At 39.8% G+C, this 21,724-nt stretch overlaps 1 protein-coding gene across 2 annotated transcripts in view; it reads left to right on the top strand.

Annotated features, from left to right (window-relative positions):
• Positions 1-372: 372 nt before the first annotated feature.
• The window catches only part of FAR1 (fatty acyl-CoA reductase 1), a 96,519-nt gene continuing 75,167 nt past the window's right edge, over positions 373-21,724 (top strand). Inside the window, exon 1 of one of the 2 annotated variants that reach the window (XM_072619371.1) lies at positions 373-822. The gene's annotated coding sequence lies outside the window, so the exon portion shown is untranslated. The remainder of the gene's footprint in view (positions 823-21,724) is intronic. The other variant, XM_072619368.1, reaches the window with a different exon arrangement.

Raw genomic sequence — 21,724 nt, 5'->3', positions numbered from 1 at the left:
ATGGACGGCGCGCACAGACGCCGCCAGGTGGCCAGCCTGGGCCGGCGGGGCAGGGCAGGGCAGTCCGCCTCGAACCTCTCACTCTCCCGCTCCAGGGGGGCGTTCACAATGATGCCCGGGGCCCCACGTAGGCATTGCCATGGCACCGGGCACACAATGGTGCCTCGCAGCCAGCACTCCTCCGGAGTCTCGGGCCCGGGAAGGCCTCGGGCACCGCTCCGAGGACATCCTTGTCTTTCCGAGGCCCGGCTCCCCCGCAAGGCCGCAGGGTGGCGGGGACCCGCGAGCAGGGTGGGGCCCGGGCCAGTAGCCCGGGCCGGGGCGGGCCCCTAGGCAGTAGGAGGCCCAGGCGGTGGGGCACACGCCCATTGGCTCGGCAGGCCCCCCACGGAGCCCGGGGCCTGGAGAAGCCCCTTCCGCCCTCTAGCGGAGCCCCGATTGGCCGCCAGACGAGCTCCCTCCACCCTCTCTCTCTCCTCTCTTCCTCGCCCCCTCCGAACCAGATGGAAACGGGTTGGGGAGGAGGGAGGAAGAAGGAGGGAGGAGGAAGAGCGGTCCCGGAGCCAGGGGCTACCACGCACCAATAAGATCGAGCCGTGGGAACGAGGTGGCCCGCTAGCCAATAGCATTCTGCGGTCCGGGTCGGTGCCGGCTGACGCGAGGCTCGGTGGCAGCCAATGGGAGTGCCACTGCCTGTCCGCTCTTCAGCAGCCGGTCGGGGGCGGTGGGAAGGGGAGTGAGGAGAGCGCGGCGGCGGCGGCCGAAGGAAGCATCGCTGGACTGGGGAAGGGGTGATCGCGGCCTGTTCCCCCCAGGAGTTCGGTGAGAGGACGGAAAGGGTCGGGCCGGGGGGCAGCGACCATGGGAATGGGAGAAGAGCCCGCCCTCCTCCTCCCATCAGTCCGGGCCCGGCAAGTCAGGCTGACTACGAGGCCCGGGCCCCAGGGCGGCCGGGTGGGGGTCGGGGCTCCGGGGGCTCCCCCGGCTTCTGCCGTCGTCTCGGGCCCGGGCCTCGCGAAGCGTCCTCGCGAGCTGCTGCCTCCAAGGGGACCCCGAAGCAGGGAAGGGCGAGGTCGGGGAGGGGCCTGGTCTCCCGCGGCCGCGCGCCGGGGAGTCGGGAGGGAGGGAGGCTGTGGCCAGACCCGTGCCTGCGGGCAGGGTGCTGGCAGGAGAGCGGGCCCGGGCAGAGGGACCGGGCCCCGCGAGGGACGATGCTCGCGCCGGCCGCGACCTAGCGAGTCTTCCCGGAGCGTGTGTGCCCCGAGGGCTGGGAGCGTGCGGGCTGTTTGGGGCCCGGAGGAGGAAGGGGAGGAGGGCCGCTGCGGGAGCCGGGGGGGTGCTGCCTGGCTGGGGGGTCCGCCGGGGGCAGCTGACAGGGAAGTGTTAGGAGTTACTGGAAGGACCTGAGGGCGGAGGGCGGAGATCCCAGTGCGAGCTGCTAGTGAGGGATGGTAGTGACTTGGGTAAGGCAGAGCTGAGAGAAGAGGGGGAACCCATGGCCGGGTATCGGGGGCATTTGTGTGCCCATCGCAGCCGCGATCTGTAAACCCCTCAGAGGTTTGGCTTAGCCCCAAGCACAAAGCATATCCCCCCGAATGTGGCAGAATACATTGAGCTGAATTGAAAAGACCTCCCCATACCACCCCCTTTCCTTGCCAGCGCAGAAAACAAAACAACATTTTATCAAAATTTATGGGAAGACTGGCACTCCTCTGTATGAGATACTAGTGAGGAGTCTTCTGAGTAACTCATACTTTTTTTAAAAAAGTAGTATTACAATTTGTTGCATCAAAAATGTTAATTTTGCAAGAGATTACAACTGTTCTGTGTTAAGTAGAAGTACTTTCAACTAAATGGTTACATTATATATGTGCCTGTTTGTGTGGTATATTCGTATGTGTATGTATACATATATACATGAAAGTGGCTGAAAAAGGATTAAGATGGTAAATGCTCAAGTGGAGCTTATGTAGTACAAAATAAATCTCATTAAAAATCTTGACAGACCTATTGAATTATTTAATTGTTGTGGAACTTAATTATAAAAATACATTGTTTAAAAAGTCACATCCCCGTCTTGCAGGATTCTCCTTATATAGTGAAGTGGCATATGAAAAGGATCTTAGCTTAGTGTCACAAATGCACTTTCTTTTTTCTCTTCCAGGTTCCTTGACTTTTTTGTGTTGTATTCTTTACCACATGACTTGTGACTTACCTGGACCAGAACCAAAGAAATTAATTTGTTTTACTGAATGGTTAATCTTCAGTCTCTTGCATTGTAAACAGATTAATATAGCACTGTTATATTCTGGGCTGTCAGTTATCATGGAAATACCATTACTTTACAAAACACTTTTCTTTTGGTGATGCTGTCCAGTGATTCTGGGGGCATCTTACTATAGTGTAAAGAGAACAAATAATTTATGAGGAATCTTGAATAAAAAAACAATAATTGCTTCAGGAAGAACTATGATACAGCAGAAAGCGTACTGGATTTGAAGTCAAAGGATGGAGATTCAAATCTCAGGTTTGCTACATTCTGGCTTGTCTTCTGTAAGAAAAAGGAGTTGGACTAGATGACCTCTAATGTCTCTTCCAGCTCTAACGCTGTGGTCTTTTGATAGATAAGCAATCTCTAGAGGGTGAATTTTGAGCTATCTTTTGGTGACATAAGCATTATCGGAAGAGATAGGATATTCCAAGGGTAGTGGTGTGAGAGGCAAATACCACATGCAAAGCATGGAACTGTGTGGGAACAGAAAAAAATCAAGTTAAGATTAGAATGAGAAATTGCTGAAGACCAAAACGGAGTTTTTTGAGCATAGGAACAAGTTGAAAATGGTATTTGAGGAAGATAACCATTTTTACATAGTTGAGGAAGAGCAGCTATGTGAATGAATATATTGAACTTAAATGATGAGTAACTAGGGGCAGCGCTACCAGCTAGGGGGCTACCTACTTAAAAGATGATAATTTGGACTGAATTTGGTTATGAGGCAAAGGACAAAAAGCACATTCAGAAATATTTCAACCTGGGGGACCTAGAGGATGTTGGTGTCATTGGGGTTGGTGAATCAGGAGAGAGTGATGATAAGATAATTTTCAGGTCGAAATGTAATGTTGACAGTTTGGCTCATGGGACCATAGAGAATATTGCAAATGTAGATTTGTCATCTTCAGAAAGATGTTGAGACTGTGGGATTGGTGAGAGAAACTGAGGGACTGAATACTTAATTTGAGTATTTTAAGAATTAATAGCTAGTAAGCAGAAGAGCCAGAGAGAATAATTGGGAGAAATGAATATATCCAAGGATGCAATATTGGGGAAGCCAATGGCAAGAGTTTTGAGGAAGAATTAATTAACAGGATAAATCAAAGCTGATAAAGGCAGAAGTTTGAAAAGTAAAGCGTGTCAATCTAATTTAGACAGGAAAAGATCATTGGAATATGAGAGATTTGGATGGTAAAGCTTTCCCAATTAACAAGGAGGTGTAGTGTGCCTGGTAGATTGATTGCAGGTCTTGAAGTAAGAAAGAATTGGACTTGAATCTTCCCTCTGATGCTTAATGACTGTGAGGACATGGACCTGTTCATCTGCCTTCTCTGGGCCTCAGTTTCCCTATCTGTAAAATGGGAATAATTTTACTGGTAAGGCCAGATCTCAGGATTTCCTTGAATGTTCTCCCTCATTTTCATCCCTTGTGCATCAGTTGCATAATTTCTTGATTCAGTAGGTTTGCATTGGAAGCATTTGTTAGTTTTGGAATATTGAAATTAACAAAACTAAATTTATGTGTTTGGTCAACTGGAATCCTCAATAATTGTTTTTCCTCCTGATTTTTAAGAGAAAAAGATCTCTCCTTCTCTCTCTCTTTCGCTCTCTCTCTTTTTCTCTCTTTCTCTCTCTCTCTCACACGCACACGCACACGCACACACACACAGACCAAAACCTTATGTTAAGAATTTGTTCACTAAAGAAACCTCCAGGGGTGTGACTGGTACATGTTAAGTACACGTTGAGATCATTATCCTAGGTGTGCAGGGCCTCTGTCAGTTGGTTGGTTATGACTTTTACTTTAATTGTGCAACCTTCCTGATTGCATTTTAATCTCCTCTGATGCTGTCTTTCACCACAGTTTTCCTCATTATGATAAACAATCGATTGTTTAATTTGGCTGTGAGACCAACTACCAGCCTGTAGATATAAAGACAGCACAGGTTTAAATCTCTAATGTTATATTTCAGGTGGAGAAATGTATCTATATGTGTATGAGTTGTGATTGTAGAATAATGAGTTATATCTCTATGTGTCACCTAGCGGTGTCTCTGATCTTTTTTGTTTTACAAGTAGTTATGCCCTACCTTTGTCATATTTTCTTCTTCCCTTCTCCCTACTCTCTGCCCCAAGGCAAAATATAATACCAAATATAATATTAAAGTATACATTTATTATTGAACTTATTGCAGTTTCATATTGTTAATTTTAAAAGTTGATGAATGGAATGTTTTGTATTTCATTCTTAAAAGCTCAATTCTTTTTTACTTAAGTGACCCTGGATTTTTACCTTGTGTGGTTCATTCCTCTTCATTAGTCCTATACTTACAGAAAAATAGTATTTGGAGGACTATTGGAGCATATTTTATAACTTTGACTTTGAAAGCAGGGCAAGATCTTTAATCACGTATAACATTATGCTCAACATATATTTTGGCAGGAAATCTCAGATTTGAAACACAAAGAGTTTTCTACTTCATCCTGAGTTAGTAAGAAAAGTCATTGAACTAGTATAACCTGCATATGCTGAGTCTTTTGGTTATCCAGTTTTATATGTTGGGCAAGGAAGAAATGCTTGTATTAAACCAAGTGACTTGAAAATGAATACCAACAATATCAGTATCTTCAAAGACCTGGATTTCATTTATTTAGTCAGTAAACATTTACTGATCTATCATGTCTAACACTATTCATCTAGCATGATTTCTGTGTGCAGAAAGATACAAAAGAAATATTAAAATAGTCCCTGTCTTCTAGGAGCTTACAGTATCTTTGGTGAGATGATATGCAAGATTATAGATTTAGATATATAGGATTACAGATTTAGATGATGGATTAGGTATTTAGATCTCAGAGGTCACAAAATCCAACCTCCACAATGTACAGATGAAGAAATAGACCTGGAGAAGCAATTTTCCTGTGGTCTCATAAATACTCAGTGGCAGAGATGTATTTGAACTGAGGGTCTTTGACTATCAGACCCAGCACTTATTCCACTCCATCATAGTATGGAACAGCGGTTACGGTACGATTCAAAGCCATCTGTGATAAAGTACATGAATGAGCCTCAGTCTAGAGGGAATTTCATGGGACTTGAACTGTATCATGGGTAATAATCATAGCTCCTACTTATTTAGGGCTCTACAGTCAGTACATTTATTAAGCATACACTCTATGCAAGGCATCGTGCTAAGTGCTGGGGATGCAGAAAGAGGGAGGAGAGAGTTCCTGCCTTTGAAGTGCTCACATGGAACTCATCTTCTCTCATTTGATCTTTGGAGGTAGGGACTATTATTTGCTCCATTTTACAGATGGGGATAATGGAAAGATGTTAGATAACTTGACCAGTGTGATGTGTGAGGTGTTTTTTTTTTTTTTTTTACTCCAACTCCAGCATTCTTTTAATATTTATAGAGAGGGAAGGAAGAAGGAAAGACATTTATTTGGTAAAGATAGGAAAAGTAAGGGTAGGTAAAGGTAGGAAAAGAATGGAACAAAAGTATTGAATTTGTGATCAGATAATAATTTTTATTTTGGTCCAGGGCTGTGATTTCATCAGTTTCAAAATTCCCATTATCAAAACTAACTTTAATGATGCTGATGGGCAACTTATCTGTAACTTGTCTAGAGTTGTCTGGTATTCCAAGAAGTTAAGTGACTTGTTCATGGTCACACAGCTAATATGTGTCAGTGGCAGGACGTAAGCCCATGGCTTCCTCACTCCAAGGTCAGTCTACCATCTGTTAATGCCAACTTGCCTCTCTCTGGTATAGTAAGATCATAAATTTAAAGCCTAAAGGGATCTTAGTTTGGACATTTCTCACCAGAGATCTTTGACCTTGTGTCAAATATTGCCCAAGTAGTAACAACGATGTTTTTGGCTTAGCATAAAATTCATTTTCATATAAGCACTTTTTTTAAAGGTGGTAGTAGAAAGAAATACTTTTTAATTACTTTACTACAGATTGTGTCCCTTGAATTTATACCCCTGTACGGTATGAATGATTGCCAGATTACAGATTTTAAAGTTATCAAAAGACTTGACACTGCAAATATTAGTAGACTCATTCTAACTATAATGGTCTATTGTTACGTTATCAATTGCTTGTTTTAAGTGATGCTTGTCCAATTGCCTTTAATATTAAAATATAAATTAGTTTTCATTTCTTAAAACATTTTTAGAATCAGTGTTAAAACTGGAAAGGCTCTCAGAAATTTGAGGAGGCCTCAGAAAAGGAAATGATTTGTTCCATAAAGCAGATTAAATAGCACCGAGGCCAAAGGCCAGATCTTCTGCCTCCCCAGGACAGTGCTGCTGTACAAATCCATGGCCTTTTATTTTAGTCTGACAAGCAAAGTTACTGGTGAAGTTTGTGATTTTGTGGGTTTATGAGCACTCTTGCCTCTGATAGCCTCAGGCACACCAAGAATGTTGGTATAAGAGTAATGAGGGAAATTTTGTTGGTTTTAAAGAATTTATTCTGATTTTTATCCAGTTTTGGAGAGGCCTGAAGAAATGGGTATGTGGTATGTGGAAAACTGGAATTTCTGCCATGTTTTTAGTATAGTACTTCACTTTTACAAGCAGGTTTAATCATTATTAACATAGAGATGATTCAGAAATTAGGAAATCATGTTTATCATGTGGAAGTTTAACTGAGCCAAACAAGTTCTGATCCACAAACATTACTCAGGTACCTGCTGTATACAAGGTATGCCCTTTGGTGCTGGGGATACAAAGTTAGATCTGACACAGAGGCTTCCAAGGAACTTTCTCTCTAGTGGGAATACATGTGCACAAATAACTAAGATATGAGAGTACAAATGGAAGTGCAAAGAAAAGGTTCAGGCAGAGTTTTAGTTATCTTTTAGTTATCTTGCTTTACTCTTCATTGTTATATATAGGGATTATAGTTTTACTGAACATGTAGAATTATATATAAAATTGAATATTCAGTTCAACAAACATTTATTGAGTACCTGTTTTCTGTGCCCAGCACTGTGCTAGGGCCTTGGAGGGGAGGTAAAACACTGCTCTTGCCCTTTTGAAGTTTATAGACTAGAAGGAATACACAATATACCCAAATAGCTATGATACAAAATAGAAAGTAATAAATCCATGAAAAGAAGCGCACAGTGCTATTTGATATGTCAGCAAGGCTGTGGGAGTTCCTAGTGAGGCTGTCAAAGATGAATGTTTTGGCAGCTGCTTTCACTGAATTGATAGAATAGACTATAGCTCTTTTCCACTTACAGTTTTCTATAATTTGGGGGTAGAACATGCAAAAGGTCATTTTTTCAAAGAAAAGAAAAAGCACATTTCTGCCTGAATTGATTGTGGTAGTTGAGAGCTTTTCATCGCTGGATTTTGAAGTTGTTTAGTTGTGCTTTCTCATAAGAAATTAGGTGAGAAGGTACATTCTAGAAGAAAATGCAACAGGTTTCAGGATAGTCTTTAGACAACATTGATGATCAAAGAATATCAGGGATTGAAGGGAATTTTGGGAGCATCTTCAGGGTAGTCTACAGCAGTACGTGGGTGGCACCTCATATGAGGTCGAAGACAATTTGGCAATAATAAAAGGTTTTTGAATGTGCAACGACCAGAAATTAATTAAAAATCAAACTTGTCATGAATCCGCCTTGTTTCTGACTTGCCTGTGTGTTACACCAGCACCTTCCCTGCTGCCTTGGTTTTGAACGCACAGCGCATACCCTCAGGCCATGCAACGCCTAGGAATGCTTATGGAAACTCTAGCCTATGGGCTGGTCCAGAATGTTAGTGGGATGAACCGGAGCAATTGTAACATCCAATGACTAGAATGATATAACTGAAAAGAATAGTAAGAAGCATTAGTTAAACTTAATGATCAGTGTTGATTCCACAGAGCAGAAATGAAACATTTCCTTCTCTTACTATAGAGGTATTGGACTAGAGGTGCAGAAGGTGGCCTGTAACGTCTCTTTAGTTTTGCTTTACTGATCAGCTTTACTGACATCTAGGTGGTGAAGTGGATAGAGTGCTGAACCTGAAGTCAGGAAGACTTAGTTCAAATTTTACCTCACACTTAATAGGTGAATGACCCCAAGGTCATTTAACCTCTCTTTGCCCCTGTTTCCTCACCTGTAAAATGGGAATCATAAAAGCACTTACCTCAGAGGGTTGTGAGAATCAAATGAGATTATATTTGTAAAGCACTTGGCACAGAGCTTGGAACATAGTAAGAGCTATGTAAATGGTATTATTATTATTATTAGAAAATGTTCTGTTTTTGGAAAAGGTGTATATTGAGGAAGTAATCATATTGTAAAAAACATTTTTAAAGAATAAACTTAAAAAAATTTTTGTGCTATACAATTGCTTGTGTGAAATGTAACTATGAAAATAACTTGGCATAGATAAGAACTCTACAGAATACTTTCCTTTGGCAGTGACAAATGAGAGCTGGTCAGTGAGAAGTTTTACTTAGCTGTAGTGATCCGGAGATGGCATATCAGTAGATTAGAGTTGTATTGTCCAAAGAGATGACCCTTTATGTCCTGAAAGAGCTGCTTATTTTCCACCACCTTATTTAACTCTAGGGAGTGACTTAGTCTAATTGAAAGCAGATGAATTAGTTCAACAACTATTGATTCAGTGCTAGCTACGTATAAGGTGAGTCTTAACTTTTTCGGGCTAGGAGAGACCTTAGAGATAATCTAGTTCAAATTTTTTTTTTAATATATATATCAGATCTAGATCTCTGACATAACGGACCTTATTCAGTGTCAAAGGGAGGGGAGATGTCTCTGACAAAATCTCTGTGGCTTATTTTGTCCCCATCCATGTACTACTCTGGGAACATCAGTATTCGATTCATGTCTCACTTTCTCTATAAGTACTCAGGCCATTTTGACACTGTATGTAAATCGATGTATGCTGATAAATCTTTATGCTGGCTCTCTGGCTTTAAAAAGAAGGTATATGTAGGGTACACATTTAAGTTCAATCTGCATCATTAACATTTTCTCCATTACTTTCTTAAGTCTAAGCTATAAAATAACAACAACAAAACCCCAGCCCTGAGTGATAAGAGCGTTTACCAGTTTCACATATGGAAACGCTTACACTTTTAGCTTTTTTGGTGCTGACTCCAGCGGGTGACTACATGGAGCAAATTCACTTAATAAGACAAAATCAAATGGGCTCATACTTGAGGCCTCAGTCTTGCTGGAGGGTATCAAACAACTGTCTCCAATAGTGGGCCCTGCCTTAAGAACCTGTATAGCCTCCATTCATGATACTACCAGTGAGGGGATAAGTCAGGACCTGGTTGTTTTTCAGTTCACTTGGTTCGCTGCTGGCCTAACTTAATTTTCCTCTGGAGATTTACACATGATATAACCTGTTGGCCTTTCTCCAGGCCTGAGTGAGGCTGGGCGTCTTAGAATAACAGAATCTGAGAGATGGAGGGGCCCTCAGCTGACATCTATTTTGACACGTATACTAAAGGAATCCCATTATACCATAATGTGACAAGTGGTTTTCTGGCCTTTGCTTGATGACCTCCAGGAAGTGAGAATGTGTTATACCTCAAGGCAACCCATTGGTCTTTTGGACAGCCCTAATTACTAGGAAAAGGCAGCTAAGTGGTGCAATGCTCAGAATGCTCCTTGAGTCAGGAAGACCCAAGTTCAAATTCAGCCTGAGACACTAGCTGTGTGACCTAGGAGAGTCACTTAACCCTGTTGGCCTCAGTTTCCCCATCTCTGAAATGAGCTGCAGAAGGAAATGGCAAACCACTCAAGTGTCTTTGCCAAGAAAACTCCAATTGGGGTCATGGAGAGACGGACACAACTGAGCAGCAATTATTAGGAAGTTTTGTTTTTTTTTTCCTGACATCAAACCCAAATTGGCCTCTTTTGCAGCTTCTCCTTATTGCTTCTGGTTCTGCCCCCTGGGGCCAGTTCTTCAGTGATAACAATGATAACAGTTCAACATTGATAACCATTCAGATACTTGGAGCCCGTTAAGATACCCCTCCTAGGTCTTCTCCAGGCTAGACATTCTCAGCGACATGGACTCAGACTGTCCTGGTTGTCTCCTCTAAACACTGCCTGGCTTACCAGTGTCCTCCTTAGACAGTGACTGAGCTGAACACAGTACTGTGTATACTGCCTGATGAGGGCAGAAGACGGTGGGGATTACCATTTCCATGTTCTTAGAAGCTAAGCCTCTCTGTTCCAAGATTACATTAGCTTTTTTGGCTGTCATATCACACTGCTGGCTCATATTGAGCTTACAGTCCAATAAAATTGTCAGATGAGGAAATAAGTCCAGAGAGATTAAATAGCTTGCCCAGGGTTAGGATATTGGGACAGTTAGAGGCTGGGGAGGTCAAGAGAGACATGCTTCTCCCTCTGCTTGTGGGATGATTGTTTTCCTGCCTCTTGACTTTCTGCAGGTCACCTGGAAGGGGGAAGATTGACTGCAAAAGAGGAGCGCTGGGTCATAGGACCATAGCTCCAGAGTCTTTCTGGTCCACCCTTCACTTTACAGATGAAAAAATTAAGGCCTGGGGAGGTAAATGCCCAATGTCATGTGTGTAAGAGGCAGAGGTGAGATTTGAACCCAGGTCCAGAGACAGTGCTTATGAGCCAGGAAGCAAGTCTAGATGCTTAGAGATCTAGAAAGTAGAAGGCAAAGCAGTGGTTGGAGGATAGGGGAAGAAAGTGTGAGAGCATGACATTTTCCTTGGCTCTCCTTCCCTAATATGATCATTGTTATGCATAAGGGGCCTGTGCCCCACTATAGGATTTATGATATGGTTGCTAGCATCACATATCATATCCTAGTATGGATCATGTGATGACGAGAACTCTAAGAAGCAGACTCATTATAATGTGCCTCACTTGAACTGTGGGCCCAGGGAGCTTGAGTTCAGGCTTCTGTTTCAGAATAAGGTAAAGGTTGGGAGAGGGAGAGACAGTGGGTAATTTGACACACATCTGGCTAGTAGTTAACAAGGCCCAGTAATGTTCATTCTTCTGAGTCTTAGCTCCATTGTTTAGGAGCTTTTAGTCATTCTTTCTCTTTGGGTAAAAATAAGGAGGAGCAGTGAGCCCTAGGGTCTTAGTAGCCCCACATTTCCCTTTACAGCTATACTCCCTTGTGTGTATTTACTTTCCTGTTGTACTAACTCCCCTTCTAGCTGCCCATTACTCCTGAGGTGTTTTAGGGGCTTTATGTCCGTTGATTTTTCCGTAGACAGAAAAGTACAGCAGTTCAGCCACAGCAGTTTGTGAAATTGCTTAGTGGTGTGTGGAGAGTTCCCATGGTGATGAAACTATGGATCACTAGAAGTAATTCTTGATGAAAAATATTTTCTAATGCTTTTTTCGTGCTCATTCTGAATAAAAATGCTATTTACAAAAATGAAATGTTTCTGTGCTAGGCACAAAAAGCACGAAAGACAATCGTGGCAGTTTGAAGTCTTGAAGAGTTAAAATTTATTTACTTTTAAACTTTCTTATTTTTAAAAATTTTATTCATTTCTTTTACATTTCATGCCACAGACATTTTTGCAAAATATGATGCTCCTTTTGGGTTCTCCCTCAACAAAGGAAAACATTTAAGTAAAATCAGCTGACAATACTACTTAGTCTGCTGGTGTATGAGGCACTCCATAATGTACTCTACATTCATAGTGTCTCCATCTCACTTCAGAGAGGGGGGAAATGTGTTTCTTCAAATATTTTCCTAGGACCAAATTTGGTCACTGAATTTGATTGAGTTTAGCTTCCTGAACTGCAGTTTTTTTTGGCATATATTATACTATAGTTACATACTGTTTTCTTGGTTTAGCTTATTTCTTCTCTTGTTTCTTTGAATTCCTTGATCATTTCTTACCTCCTTTCTTACATTCCCATATCAATTTTTGTAGCCATTCACCTACTCATTGGGCACCTACTTTGTTTTTAGGTTTTGGGTTTGCTTTTGTTTTTCCTGCTAAAAAACAGCTCCTAAGAAATATACCATGTTTTCAAGACTTTTATATCTGTGTTTGACTTCCTTGAAGTATATGTTCAATAGTGGGATTGTGAAGGCAAAGGATAGGTACAATTTAAAGATTTTCCTTGTCCAAATTGTTTTCAGTTAATTCACACCCTGTTTTAGTGTATGGGATTTCCCACTACCCCTGCTATGTTGACTGTTTCCATCTTGTCTTTCCATTCATAATTGTCAAAGTGGTATTTCTAAAGCATAGGTTCTGACCATGTGACTCATGAAAAAGGCACGTTACTCAACTCACAGTGACTACAGTGGCTCTCTTTGATATTTACTGTTGTTGTTCAGTCATTTTTCAGTCGTGTCCTACTCTTCATGACCCCATTTGTGATTCTCTTGACAAAGCTCCTGGAGTGGCCTCCTCTAGCTCATCTGCTAGATGAGGAAACTGAGACTAACAGGGTGAAATGACTTGCCCAGGGTCACACAGCTGGAGTCTGAGACCAGATCTAAACTCAGGAAGATGAGTCTTCCTGATTCCAGGCTGGGCACTCTATGCACTGTGCCACCAAGTAGCTCTTTGTCCTTTAGGGTCATTCAAGAGAGCTTCAGTGTGGCATTTAAAGCCCTTCCCCACTTGTCTTCATTTTGCCTTTCCTGATTCAGTTTACTTTCCTTCACTTCTCACAACCTGCAGTTTAGCCAGATTGTCTTTCGTGCTTTTTGTCACACACTACCCTCCATGACCCTTGTCGTCCTCTGTTCTTGGAATGCATTTTTTCCTCACCTTTGCTGAGTTCTTATAAGTGCAATTTTTTTTCAACATGCAGCCCAAGTGCCACCTTCTGTAGGAGACCTTACTTGATTCTTGCAGCTGCTAGGGCCCTGCCCCTTCAATAACCTTGTGGTTTCCTAAGTATATATTGCTTGTGTGTGTGCGTCTGTATTCACATATAGTCTGCACTGACAAAACTACCGGAATTGTTTCCCTAACGTCTAACATAGTTGCTGTTAGCATAAGAAAATATTAAGTATTAGTTTTGCTTATTTTGATGGGTATAAGGTAGATCCTCAGAATTTTAATTTACATTTCTTCTTTATAGAATTGAAGCACTTTTCTTTGTAGTTGTTGATAGTTTATATTTCTCTTTTAAAAAATAGATCATGTCCTTTGACCAGCTATCTAGAATGAATCTTGATCTTTTTGATATTTGATCAATTCTCTGTATGTCTTGGACATAAGACTTTTATCAGAAATATTTGATAGAAAGCTTCTTCCCCTCCCGCATATGACTGCTTCTCTTATTCTAGCTGCATTGATTTTATTAGTGCAAAACTTGTTAGTTTTATTAAAATAGTCTAAATCCTCCATCCTTGCGTCAGTTACAATCCTTTCCCAAGTCACTGTGGCCAAGGTGTCTTCTGTTCTTAGAGTTAAATTGAAAGGAACTCTAATTTTCAAAGTTCTCTAATCCCTCCCATCTTCCCCCCTCACCTTCTATAAACTTCCTGCCCTTAGGAGAGCAGGTGAATTAATTTGCTGCATTTATTTTTAGATGGAAAATAATCAGAGAAAGAAACTTGTGCAAGTAAAAATATGTGTTACAGAAAGGGTCAAAGAAAATAATGTTGACATTTTGCATCTTTTCCTAGTGCCTAGGCTGTTGCTTTAACACAAGCATATTTGACTTCTTTTAGTACTAAGGATTATCAATTCAGCTATTTCATACCTCAGAGACTTACTGGGCAAATAAATTGCTGAAGCACTCTGTGCTTTAGTTTCCTCTTCTGTAAAAGGAAGATAATAAAAACACCTTCCTCCCAGAGTTATTGTGAAAATCAAATGAATTAATATATTAAAAAAAAACAACACAACAAACCTTTAGATACCTTAGTGTTATTGAAATTCTAGTTATTTTTTTATTATTTATAATTGTATATTATGAGGGAAATGTAAGTTAGAATAATTTTTAGTATTTTAAACATTTTACCAAAATGTAGGATTTATTTTTCTCTGTAGTACTTGGTTATTTCCTTTTGAACTGCAAAGGTAGTTTGGTAGGGTCAAGGTATATAGAAGCAAGTTCATCTTGTATAGTTTCACTGATGTTTACATAACTTCAACTGCAATCTTGATATTTGCTGTCACTAACAATAATTATACACAATGGATTGGGTACAAATTCTTGTTGACATTGATTATACACATGTATTTGTTTAGAACAAAATTAAGTGGGAACCATTTCACTTCAGATTGTAAGGGTAAATATTCTCATAAGAGTGTTGGAAGTACCTCTTAGAGTGAGGATAGAGTTGGCTGCTTTGAAATCATTAGTCTGAAAAAAAGGTTAATAGCAAATGGTTTATTTCTCCTCATAGAATTTATGGATTTTGAACTGTAGGCATATAATTTACTATTGACCACAGATTACTTAGAAGAGGTAGTAATGAAGTTTTTTTAATGACCCTTTTTCTTAGTGTTACTGAAAAATTTTTGAAGTAGGAATAGTCAGTGAATAGTAAGAGTCTACTTTTTGTCTTGTATTTTATTTTTGCTTTTTAAAAATTTTAAAGCCTTTTTCTAAATACTATTGTCATTTCCTATTCTGTCCCTTTCCTCAACCCCACATAGATCTTTCCTTGAACAATAACAAAAAAAAATAAGTAAACAAAACCAGCTTCTCACAGCAACATCCTGTAGTCATTTCCTACTTATACCCTTCTCCTGGGAGGGGAAAACTTTTCATCATCTTTCCTTGGAATCAGCCTTATTATATTTTAAAAAATTTACTTAGTAGGTGAAATTCATTTATTTACATTTTTCAGTTTCCAGAAAAATCCCAACTGGAGATAATGCTGGATTTTTGAATAGTAGACTGGCAAAGCACAAAGTTCTACCAGATTCAAGTTAGAAAGGCTTAGGATCCAGGCCAGGGACAGACTCTATCTGTCATCTAAGGACCATCCTTACTAAGGGGAAAAACTTATTGCTAAACGGTTCACCAGTAAGTGGTGAAGAATAACGTGGTGGTAGAGTACAAATTTGTCATGTGTGGGATCACTGTTTCAGTTTCTAGCATCTTCATCTGAATTAAAGGTGATATGGTAAAGGAGGAAAAATATTGAATTTGGAGTCAGATCTGGGGGAAAATCCTTGGTTTGCTGCTTACCTACCTTTGTGACACTTAATCTTGTCTTTTTCTATAAAATTGAGGGGATTGGATTAGATAACATGTAAGATTCCTTTCAGTTCTAAATCTAAGATCATGAAACAGCTAAAAATATAATGTGACCCCCTTTGTCCTACATGGTCCAATGCTGGAGTGCTTCCACAGGGCCAGAGTAATATAAAATGACCAGATTGGAATCATATAGTACTGAGACTATCCCTAACCATTAATTTAAATTTTTGACACTCTGAACAAAAGAACTTTATCCAGTTGACCAAGCTGATCTATGGAGAGAACTAAACTACATTCATATTTTATATTCTAATAAAATCAAGACATTTTTAAAGTTGCAAATAAATGGGAGCATGACTGAAAAACTTTCCTCAAAGAGGTTCGTTAAAGAATGAGAACATTTAGTTTCATCATGTACTCCAAGGATTACAAAACACACTTCCTGGGATACTGGCCATCCTGTTTTGCAGTGTTCACAGTAAGAAAACAGACCTGCAGATATTTAGATTTTTTGTGCCAACATCTGTTGAAGAGCGCAAAGGAGCAGAGAAACTCTGTGAAGAACTTGTTAAGATCTAGGTCAGCTTGTGTCTTGAGCACATGCCTTGAATACTAGGTGACTTCAGTGTGAAGACTGGCACAGGAGAAGACACTGGAAACTGGAAAATATGACTGAGGACCAAAGGTTTGTAGGCTATTCAGTCATCTCATTCTTACACATCATGAGTACTTTCTTGAAGGTGAGAGCCAGGAGGTAATGGATAGGGTGAGCGCTAAATATTTAAAAAAAAGAAATTGACTATATCTTAATAGATAGGAAATTACTTATTGTTGATGTATCTGAGTCTTTAAGGAATATATTGTTTGGTTATGGCAGAGGTCTTATTACCAGAGTTTCTTGACCTTTTTTGTGTGTGACCTTTGGCAGTCTGGTGAAGCCTACAGACATTCTTTCAGAATGAAGTTTTTATTTTTTATTTATTTATTTATTTATTTATTTTAATAATTAAATTTATTTATTTAACTTTTAACATTCATTTTCACAAAATTTTGGGTTACAAATTTTCTCCCCTTTTATCCCCTCCCCCCCCAAACACCAAGCATTCTAATTGCCCCTGTGACCAATCTGCTCTCTCTTCTATCATCCCTCTCTGCCCTTGTCCCCGTCTTCTCTTTTGTCCTGTAGGGCCAGATAGCTTTCTATACCCCTTTACCTGTATTTCTTATTTCCTAGTGGCAAGAACATTACTCAACAGTTGATCCTAACACTTTGAGTTCCAACTTCATTACCTCCCTCCCTCTCCACCCCTTTCCTTTGGAAGGCAAGCAATTCAATATAGGCCAAATCTGTGTAGTTTTGCAAATGACTTCCATAATAGTTGTGTTGTATAGGACTAACTATATTTCCCTCCATCCTATCCTGTCCCCCATTACTTGTATTCTCTTTTGATCCTATCCCTCCCCATGAGTGTCGACCTCGAATTGCATTCTCCTCCCCATGCCCTCCCTTCTATCATCCCCCCCACCCTGCTTGTCCCCTTGTCCCCCACTTTCCTGTATTGTGAGATAGGTTTTCCTACCAAAATGAGTGTGCATTTTATTCTTTCCTTTAGTGGAATGTGATGAGAGTAGACTTCATGTTTTTCTCTCACCTCCCCTCTTTATCCCTCCACTAATGAGTCTTTTGCTTGCCTCTTTTATGAGAGATAATTTGCCCCATTCAATTTCTCCCTTTCTCCTCCCAATATATTTCTCTCTCACTGCTTGATTCCATTTTTTAAAGATATGATCCCATCCTCTTCAATTCACTCTGTGCACTCTGTCTCTATGTGTGTGTGCGTGTGCATGTGCACGTGTGTGTAATCCCACCCAGTACCCAGCTACTGAAAAGTTTCAAGAGTTACAAATATTGTCTTTCCATGTAGGAATGTAAACAGTTCAACTTTAGTAAGTCCCTTATGACTTCTCTTTGCTGTTCACCTTTTCATGGTTCTCTTCATTCTTGTGTTTGAAAGTCAAATTTTCTTTTCAGCTCTGGTCTTTTCATCAAGAATGCTTGAAAGTCCTCGATTTCATGGAAAGACCATTTTTTCCCCTGAAGCATTATACTCAGTTTTGCTGGGTAGGTGATTCTTGGTTTTAGTCCTAGTTCCTTTGACTTCTGGAATATCAGAATGATGTTTTTAAATGCACAAAACTTAGTAAGCTAATAAAGGAAAACAATCACATTGAAATATAGTTATCGAAATATTTTGAAAAGTTCATAGACCACAGGCTAAGAACTCTTGGATCTTTAAAATGCAGGTTCCTTGCCAGTAGGGATTGTTTCAGTCTTTGTATTTGTGAGTTCAGTGCTAAGCACAGAGCCTGGCTCTTAATATTTGTTGATTAACCAATTGTTAAGTATAAGGTTAAAATCCTAACCAAATTAAGAGTGAATAAAAACAAGGAGAATATATGACATGTACTATCCAGCAGTTCTAAACTGACCTGTGAAACAAACTTAGCTCTGGAAGAAAATATTGGAAATCATAACATTTAGAACTAGGAATGGACCTTAGGAATCATCAAGTTCCACAACATTATCTTGGAGATGATTAAACTCTGATGCAGAAGAGGGAAGAGACCTGCTAAGGTTATATAGGTAGTAAGCAGCAGAGTATTTGAACTCTGGTTCTCTGAATCCAAATCTATTATTTCGATTATTCATGTGGTAGAAGTAAAGACATTGATTCAGCTTATTGCCATTTCTTAGTGAAGTTTAACTGAAGCAAAGTGGTTCCTACAAAGATTCCAAAAGAACTCAGAAATGGCCTCTAGCCAGTAAATATTTAATCTCTTTGCAAAGTGAAGAGCTGGTTCATCCAAGGGTTACTGAGGTACTTCATTCTTTTGGAAAACATTGCACTTCACATTTAATTATACGTTTATTAAGCAGCCTTATTTTTGCAGCATAGTGCTAGTTTCTGGAGATGCAGAAATTAAAAAGCAAAGAGTCCTTGCCTTTAAGAAGCTTATATTTTATTAGGGTAGGTATAGAAATAAATATAATTAGAGTTGGGTGTGATTAGGACAAAAGAGAGTTCCAAATGCTTTAGGAAAATTTGTGGGGAGAGAAAAATACTTTTCAATTGGGGGTGGAATGAGGGAGAAATCAGGGAAGACTTTCATAGAAAATGTAATACCTGAGCGGAGTCTTGAGGAAGAGAGGGATTCTGAAAGGATTCTAGACATGGAGGCACTGCTTAGTATATGTAGGATGCTGACTTTGGAGGGGTACCTAGTGCACTTTGGCTAGAAAGAAGCAGGGGAGAGATGTAAATGAGACTAAAAGGTGGATTGGATCCAGGTTGTGAAGGACCTTCTATGTTAGGTTAAGAAGTTTATTTGAAGAAAAATGATAGAAGATTATAAGAAGCATCCTTTTACAAGATAGAAAACAGTGGAACAACCTTGGAGCCATCCTTGACTGTTCCTTCTCAGTCAGACCACATACACAGTCAGTTGCCAAGATCTTGACACTTCTACCTCTATGATGTCTCTCACATCAGTACCCTTCTTTCCACCTACCTCACCTCCATAATTGAAAGTCTTAATTCCTCTCACCTAGAATACTGCAATAACCTTCTGATTTTTCTCCTTGCCCCAGATCTCTCGCCTTTCCAGTTTGTCCTCCACATGACTGCCAGTTTTATATTCCTGAAGCACAGGTTTGGCCATGTTATTCTCTTTCCCAGAATGATCCAGTGATTTCCTATTACCTTTAGGACTACTTATTTGTCATTTAAAAACATTCAAAATCTAGTGACAATCTGCCTTCCTGGGTTTATTGTACATTGCCCTATCAGGAACTCTACCTTCCAGCCAAATCTGGTTTCCATGCTTTTATATGGATGGTTACCAAGGTCTGAAATTCACTCCCTTCTCATTTCTGCTTCTTAGAATCCTTAGGCTCCTCTAAGACTCTTCTGAAGTGCCACCTCCTACACAGGCCTAATCTGATAAATCCAGCTGCTCGTGTGTGTCCCACATTCTTCACACCACCCTTTTGCCCCCATTACTTTTGTGTTTTTACCCCCTTTTTGAGGTCAGGGAGTATTTTGTTTTTATCTTTGTATTCCCAGCACTTAGATTAATGCCTGGTATGTAATTGGTGCTTAATAAATGATTATTGAATTGAATACTAGCCACTTAATGAATTAAAGACCATTTTGCAGAGAGTTCAGAAGCCAGATATCCTGAGCTTTCTGTACAGAAAATGGGAAGGATGATAAGCATTAAAAGAAAAAGATGGGAGAAACAGAACCAGTATGGATTGTATTAGGTGTCCATTTGAGATCCCTTCCAACTTTGAAAACGTATGATTGTGCTATGCAGTGATGTGGTAGACAACACCTGAGTGACAGTAGAGGCAGAAATAAGTAATTTTGTTATTGGAGCTAACTAGAGAACACTTAGACAAGATGAAGAAAGGGATGAGAAGTTTGGGAACATCATCCCTGGCATAAAGTTAGGATAAACTAATAGTGGTGGAAGTCTTAAAAGCAGGGCAGCAGATTAATTTCTTGGCTTTCCGAGAAATGATGGTGTGACCCTTCAAAAGGCATAGGAAGTAACCAGAAAGATTGCTGCTTCAGACAAGGAAGCAGTGACAGGAGACTTGGGGAGTTGTGACCATTCTCTTGTAGAGTGAGCTACTCTATGGTTTTAGAGAGCAGATTTCAGAGGGTTCAGAGAAAAGAAATAGATTCCCATGGAATAAGATTTTATAAAGGAGGGCAGCCTATATATGGGAAACCATCAGAAAGTTAAATTCAGAAGACATGAAGCAATTCCAGTGAGGGTAGAAATAGTGGAGCTGTCTTAAGAGACTGAACCGTGGATGCCCTAAGAAGTTGTGAGCCAACTTATATTTTGAAAAAACAAACAAACATGAGAATCTCTGCAGTAAGATAAAGGTCTCATATTTAAGACATATAGGAATTGATTCAAATTTATAAGAACAACAGCTATACCTTGGTAAGTAAATGGCCAAAGGATATGAATGTGCAGTTTTCAAAGGAAAAAAAAATCTCAGCCATCAACAACCATTAAAATGCTCCACATCTCTAATAATTAGAGAAATATAAAATGTAAAGAAATTCTGACGATTTACTTCACAACCATAAGGTTGGCGATGATAACAAAGGAAAATTACAGTTGTTGGAGAAAATAGTCTCATGAATACGCTATTAGTAAAGTTGTGGATTATCTGGCCATTTTAAATGGGAAATGATTTTGAGGTATGCCCCCAAAGTCTCCGTATATTCTTTTACTCAGTGATAAAACTACTAGGCTTATACGCTCAGTGAATCAAAGACAGAAGAAAAAGGGATCTCTGGAATTCCAGTATCTCTCTGGAAACTAAATGGATTTCCATCAAAAAAGATTGGCTGAACGTTATCATACATGTGATAGAATATTATTGTGCCACAAGAAATGATGAAAGGGATCATTTCAGAGAAACCTGGGAAAACTTGTATGAACTGATGCAGAGTAAAGTGAACAGAATCAGATGAACAATGGATAGAGACTTAACAACTTACAAACTGACTTAAGAATTCTGGTCAATGCAATGACTAACCTCAGTTTTGATTCTAGAGTACCTATGGTGATGGATGCTGCCCACCTGGACAAAGAAAGTCAAGATTCAAAATAAGCTGTACAGTTTTGGATGTGGTCAGTGTAGGAATTCGTTTTGCTTGACTGTAAATATGATGAGTGTTTTTTTTTCTTTTGGGGGAAGTAGGAGGGAGATAAGGGGTAGATTAGATATGATAGCTTAAAAAAAAGGGACAGTGAAATATTTTTTTAAAATGCACAGAACAAAGAGGCCGAAAATAATCATAGTAAATCAAGATAGCTTTGAAAATTGAATGTCATATTTTTAAAAAATCAAGCTGTATATAATAGAGTCACAGTTTCATGTGCAGTCTTCTTTTTCTTTTATACTTTGTATACAGAAATGATAGTTTTATTTGCTGTTTGTAAAGTTCAGAGTGAAACAAATTTTAAAAAAAAATGATATGTAAGAGATGGATGTAAGTGCAGTTAATGGAAATAGAACAAAAACATGACAGTCCTGTAAGTATTATCAAGACTGCTAAAACTCAGAATGAGTTGAGGATTATGGGAGAGCTAAAAAAACAAAAACAAAAAGGGATGTGTGTGTGTTTGTTGCCATAATAGGAGAGGATTAAGGAAGGGAAAGGATCCCTATTTGGGGGTGGGTCATACTAA

Source organism: Notamacropus eugenii, chromosome 6 (assembly GCF_028372415.1).
Source record: "Notamacropus eugenii isolate mMacEug1 chromosome 6, mMacEug1.pri_v2, whole genome shotgun sequence".
In the NCBI taxonomy this organism is placed as follows: Eukaryota; Metazoa; Chordata; class Mammalia; order Diprotodontia; family Macropodidae; genus Notamacropus; species Notamacropus eugenii.
Note: the sequence above shows the minus strand (reverse complement) of the source record. Positions and strands in the feature narration are given on the sequence as shown.